General features: G+C 36.4%; 1 pseudogene; it reads left to right on the top strand.

The window, feature by feature from the left end:
• Positions 1-6,636: 6,636 nt before the first annotated feature.
• On the top strand, positions 6,637-6,734 carry LOC122788488 (annotated as a pseudogene).
• Positions 6,735-7,000: the final 266 nt, after the last annotated feature.

Raw genomic sequence — 7,000 nt, 5'->3', positions numbered from 1 at the left:
TTTTCAGTATTTTGAAATTTCATTCTTATGCTCTCAGTCAAATGAGTTTCAGTCATATGAAGTTTCTATTATCTGATAGGGATCCACTTCATATAACTGAAAATCATTTGACTAAGACCATAAGACTGAAATTTCAAAATACTGAAAAATCACTTGACTGAAACCCATAATACTGAAATCTTACAATGCTAAATTTCAACATAGTGAATTGTAAAGTGGATGATATAAAACAAGAATAGGTGGGGAGCTACACCCCCCACACCCCCCACACCACCATAACTATATATACGAACTCCAGGATTGCACTACAGTGGGGAAAAGGGCATATACCTTTTCCCCACTGTAGTGCAACCCTGGAGTTAGTATATATAGTTAGGGGGTGCAGGGGGGCATAGCCCCCCCACCTATTCTGGTTTTATATTGTCCACTTTACAATTCAGTATGATGAAATTTTGCATTGTAAGATTTCAGTTTTATGGGTTTCAGTCAAGTGATTTTTCAGTATTTTGAAATTTCAGTCTTATGGTCTCAGTCAAATGGGATTCAGTCAAATGAAGTTTCTATCATCTGGTAGGGATCCATATTTATGTATATATATTTTTTTCTTTCTTTTTAATATATACGTAGACCTGTAAGGCCTCATTGACAAAATGCTTAAGTTATTTTATCCCTTTCAGTGTTTCTGTTTAAAAATGCCCATATTAAGCCATAATAGTCAAAAGCAGCACCTTCAGTTCAGAAGATCCTGAAATTTATATTTCTAAGTACAGGCATAGCAATTCTAATTTTACTTTGGTTACATATCTGTGCATTTCTTTAATCTGATCCAACTCACAAACATGGACTCAAAACAGTTTCTTTCTTGTTTGATTTCTTTGCTTCTAAGATTGAAACACTAACCACCATCTGTAACATTTAGAAATGTAAGTTTTTTTCCTTTCTATGTGATTTGAGATACATATTCTCAAATTTACACTGCAACATAAGCAAGAATCGTAAATCCCACTGGTTACATAGTTATCATATTTTCACTTGCATATTCACAAATCAGTTTTATACATATTCAAAGATCTCCCATCCACATGATCACAAATGTACTACCTTGGCATCCGTGAGCCCCGAATTAGTACATTCACTTACCTCTCAGGTGTATTTTGCAGCTCGTGATACACACAGCCACATACCTCCCAGCTAGAAATTCACAAATCCCAGTAGCTTCATACTCACAAACTCTGCAGCTATATAATTAAAATCTCCCAGCTATATATTTGCAGGTCCTGTAGCGATATATTCACAAATCCTCTGAGCAGCATAATCACATTCACGGCTGCATATTCACAGATATTTCAGTTACATATTTTCATATTCTTCAGTCAAGTATTTATGCATTTTCCAGCTACAGTCACAAATTCACCTGGCTATATAATCATAAATCTCCCAGATATGCACATAGAGTTTTTCAGCCATGCATTCATAAATCTGCCTGACAGAGAGTCACAGCAATCCTAGCCACACATTTCCAAATCCCGCAAGTTGCATATTCACAATCTCCACCTGCAATATATTCACAAATTCCCTCTGCTTCATAACTCATAGCCCTCCAAGCTGCAAAGTAAGAAATCCCTTTTATACAGTCATAGTTTCTTCAAGCAACACATTCACTATCACTTGCCAAACATATTCAGAAATCCTTGCAGCTAAACTGCGACATTTCTACAGCTATTTATTCCCAATCCTCCCAGTAATTAACTCATCTCGCAGGTACTTATCTACAGACCTTCATCCATCAGCTTAAGCACAAATCCTCTGCTAGACCGATGGCCACAAATTCTCAACTTTACATAGGTATGTGGATATATCTAACTATTGCAGCTGGCATGCCTCACTTTATGCTGCATTTACTACTGGCCAGAACATACTGCCATTAGTAAGTTCTATTCTTATGCCAGCTGTAGAGTGTAGAAGGAGGAAGTTCTGACTAAGAGACCTGGATTTGTGTAGTGGACCTGGGCACTGGACGAGATGACTGGGAGAAGGGACTGAGTGGCTAAAGATAACTAATTTCTAATCGACATTGTGGGGTTTTGATGGAACCAGACACCTTGTAGCAGATAATTATGGCATGGCTACTTCCATGTTTAAATTTCAGCAACAGGGAAAGAGCTTGGAACAGACAGCATGCGTGTGATGTACAGAAGGCATCATCGCATACTCTGGTTCAGTTATGGAAGGTTTGTTCACTATCCAAGTTCATATCCTAGAAAAAGATAAACAATCAGTTCCTCTTCTACAGTGTGATCATCCCTTGGCTTTCACTTCTTGACCAGTCCTCACCCGAATGAGCTCTGCCAAGGAGAGATTTCTTGTAGGGGAAAGGTTCAGGTGTAACTAGGGATATCAGCAGATATAATTTCCCCCCAAAAAAGTGAAATGGCCCAAAAGAGAAAAGAAAAAGAAAATTAGGAAGAAGAAGAGGCCAAAAAGTGTTGTAATATTTACCTGATGTGCTGGGAGTTGTGTGCTTTATTAAGTCAGTGCTGTGTTTTCAGTAATCAATGCCCTTCAGATGGAATTTTATATTAAAACCTTTCTTTAGTGTTGTCTTGATTAGCATGCAGGAGGACACAAAGCAGCCCAAGATATGTTTCACAGCACAACACACTTTACTGTAAGGCCCCTGACAAGAATCCATAAATGCAGACTCTGGTCCATGAGATGTGTGTGTGTGTGTGTGTGTGTGTGTGTGTGTGTGTGTGTGTGTGTGTGTGTGTGTGTGTGTGTGTGCTCGCGTGTGTGTGTTGGACACAAAGCAGCACAAGATATGTTTCACAGCACAACACACTTTACTGTAAGGCCCATGACAAGAATCCATAAATGCAGACTCTGGTCCATGAGATGTGTGTGTGTGTGTGTGTGTGTGTGTGTGTGTGTGTGTGTGTGTGTGTGTGTGTGTGTGTGTGTGTGCATGCATGCACATGCACCAGTCTTGCTAGGTGTATCAACTGTTACTATTCATTCTTCTGACCCAAGAAATTTTATTATTGCAGACATGAGATCTGCTATATACTCAGAGGGTAAAGAACTTTATAAATGTGCTTTATTTTTCTACTTTGTTACAGATCCTTCTAAAGTACATTCACAGACCTCCATATTACTGCTTTATAAAACCTTATAGCTGCATGTATAAATATTTCAGAAGTAACGTAATATGTTTCCATGTTGTATATCCATAGTTTTCTAACACAGATCCCTAACAAGGCCAAACTGCATATTCATGATCCCAGTATGTATTCCAAAATCTATACACCCTATCCATTTACAATTTATCATGATGATATATATATATATATATATATATATATATATATATATATATATATATATATATATATATATATATATATATATATATATATATTTGTTTCATGTATAGTTACAGAATTCCTTACTGTCTCTGATGTATGGTCAAAAATTAAAAAGCTCCTAAAACATAGACTTGCTAATGCCTGCCACTGCATGTGTACAACTTTATAAAACAGCTTCGGCATTTAATGTTTAAAGTACTATCAGCTTTATACCCACCGATTCCACCACACATTTCACTACCCTGATAAAGGTTTACAAATCCTTTAAATTCATTGCCACAATGATTTATTACATATTTACAAATTAACCAGACATGCATGCACAAATTCACCCACTGTATCATCACAATTTCCTAGCAGATACACACATCCTTAATCTATCTATTCACATATTTTCAGCTGCATATTTACAAACTGTGCTTTTATTTTCACAAACACTACAATAACTAGGCATATAAAGTCATCAGCTAGATAAACGTTTGGCAGTGTTCAGGTACAGAGACATATAAGTGGTGATACAGTGAACCTAAGTCAACAAGAAACAAGTGAAGAATGTATGCAATATAATTGCTGCAGCTGTAGAAGCAGAGGGAAGCAACCTGGAAGCTAAAGCACTTCACACAGATGAAACATAGCTTATGGACTGATAAATACAGTGCAATCACTTTTGCATACTCTCCTTAAGGAGACTGCATGTTTTAGCTGGGTCTTGTTCATTTTGTCTCGAAACTCCCATTTGTTTCTCTGTCTACCATACAATTGCTGCTTACGTTGATTTGTTACTAGAGGTCTCCCCAGTAAAGGATCCTTTGGCTTAGAAGGCCTAACTAAGCTAACTGTGTGAACTAAATGAACAGTTATATGATGTATACTATAGAGCAAACAAGACCCGGTGTTCATTGTTTGTGCTACAGTAATGAAAATACTTCGACATTTACATAAATAAAAAAGTTAGTCCTATGGTGTAAATGCAAAAGCTGCTTACAGTGAAGGCTATTAATGTCTGGTACAAAACAAAATGCTCAAGCTTGAAGAATGAATTCCTGAAGTAGCAGGACATAAGTTGGTTAGTGTCTACTGAATGTGTGTTTTAGAGACATTTAGAAATTTTGTTTGCTTTTTAAATGTTTTTGGGGAATTTATTTGTGGCTACATTTAAATGGGAATATGAAAGAAACCGTCATGTGATATACAATGCAAGCAGCAAAGCAATCGTCTCTGTTATCAGCAAATGGTTCTCTTTCTCAGGCACTACTGCCTCATAGTCATAAATCCTTAGATGCACATAAATGCAGGACCTCAGCTTTTTGTTGCATATTTCCAAGTCTATTCCACTTAATAGGAGAATTGTCTGTGTGTTCCCTCAATTAGGTTAGTGTATATTTCTTTTTAGATTTCCGGTAATAATAACCGTTGCATGTTCTGGTCTTGAATTTGTTCATTATGAGCTTTCTAATCAAACTTGAGTTGTCTGGGTATAATGCATCTAGCACTTAGGGTGACATGGTGGTTTTGGACATTCACAAATCTTCTAATAAAGTTTAATATTGTCCAAGCCTGAAAACACAGCCCCAAAGTACTGGGGCCTATATTTAATTGCCTGTTACCAAGTTAAAACCCCCCTCCTGCATATCTGCAACTATATTTCTCTTGTCATGTATCCTTATATCTCATTTTCTCTATGAATGTTAAGTATCATGACTCCACCATTTCTCACCTACAGATTACCATCTTTGTTGAATAAATGTTTATAAATCCTAGGACTCCATATTTCCAAAAATATTCCCAACAACAGAGTTACAGTTTATTGAAGGTACATATATATATGAATTTCCCTTTTCCTTTCAGTTGTTTCACAGTGGTTTGTCACCTCTTGAGCTAATAGTTTTATAAAGTGACAGTAAATTTTTGTTAAGCAGTTGAATGACTAAATTATTATAACAAAGATCATTAGAACTCATAATTATAAGTTAGTGCTGCAGACCAGCTTTATGTTCCCTGTGATTATTGACAGACTTCGAATTTCGAATTTTCACAGGGTTGTATTCATCCTCACTGATATTACTGTGAAATAGTGTGGCTTACATATTATATCATGTTTTAGCCACAGTGCCAAAATAAAATCTCCAAATTCCTGGGACATTTTCTAAAGCATCTATAAATGAGCAGACCTGTTTAAATAAAAAAGAAAATGCCAGTGTAACATCTGAAACCTACCTTGATTAACAGATGAACTGAAGGATGAAAACACTACAAATGCAAATTACTGAACCACTTTATTATTTTTTCAGGGGGCAGACACTGAAATATTGCAAGTTTTGATGACTGTATGTGTCACAACCAAGGAAGAGCTACAACAAAATAAACATTTAAAAGAAATGTAGTTCTTTTTCTTGACATGCATAAACCATTTTAACTATCCAAAATAAAACAAAATAAAGGCCTTCGTGTTCACATCATAGCTAAACTGAGTTTTGGTCCACTGTCATAGACTACTGCCTCAGACGTTCCCCGAATGCACCCCAAGCCAGAAGCAACAAAATATGGATCAGCTTTGTGACCCTCTACTCAAATCCCATTCACAATTTTGTACCATGGCAAAACACAATGTAATTAATAGTGTAAGCTCTTAGACAGAGAAGTAAGCAAATAGATACTCTGCATGACATATGGATTAGCCTGAAAACACTAAACAGGAAATTATAATTAAATGGGACCAACACACCTGTCCTAAAACCAGCTTGAAATTTAGGTTTTTAATGACAGCTCTGGGATACCTAGTATGACATTTATTAGCTACTCGGTTATTGTCGTGGGGATATACTTTGCATGATTAGAACATGATTTCTCACAGTCACATTAGGTTTGGTTTCTTGAAATTTACTCATTTGACTGCTTGCTAATATCAACCATTACCTGCTGGTAATGGTTTACAGATTTCAACAAATGCTGAGACATGCTAAATATAATGACTTTCTTCTATTATGTTTGTAGGGCACATAATATAAATAAAATGTAGCAGTATGCAAACAATTAAACAAAGTAATGCTTTCATGTGGTACAAACAAGCAAATTCCGAGTCTGTTTATTGATAATATCAGGAGCTGAAGATTTGTGATGCCATATTGTCATGATCAGATCACAAATGTATACAAGATAAAATTTGTGATGTCATACTGATGTGATTAGATCTCAGATGTGTCTGCAATTCAAGCTGAAGATTTGTGACATCATATTGCTGTGATCAGATCTCAGATCCTCTTTTTAACAAGTTAATGAACCACATATCCTAATGTAACAATACAAAGAAGATGAGTATAGCTTCTGACCAAGGATGACATGCAGATTTATGAATGTTCCAACAGCTTGGCTAGTCCCTTGGCTTAGAGGGACACAGATTTGATTGCAACCCAGGAAACTCAGGATTGATTAGAAAGTCAAATTCCTGTGGAGTAAGCCAGGAGGAAAGGTACGAGTGTCATTTTTGCCAGCTCTCCTATACTGGGAAAGAAACAGAGTTTCAGCTAAATGGCCAGATGTGATTGGAGAAGACCATCAGTCCAAAGGTGTATGCATATGTAATGCACATTGGGAATTGGGAGGGACATGCTAAATATAATGACTTTCTTACCGGA

Source organism: Protopterus annectens, chromosome 13.part0 (genome assembly GCF_019279795.1).
Source record: "Protopterus annectens isolate FY-2018-M chromosome 13.part0, PAN1.0, whole genome shotgun sequence".
NCBI lineage: Eukaryota > Metazoa > Chordata > Ceratodontiformes > Protopteridae > Protopterus > Protopterus annectens.
This window is presented reverse-complemented; position numbering and strand designations above follow the sequence as displayed.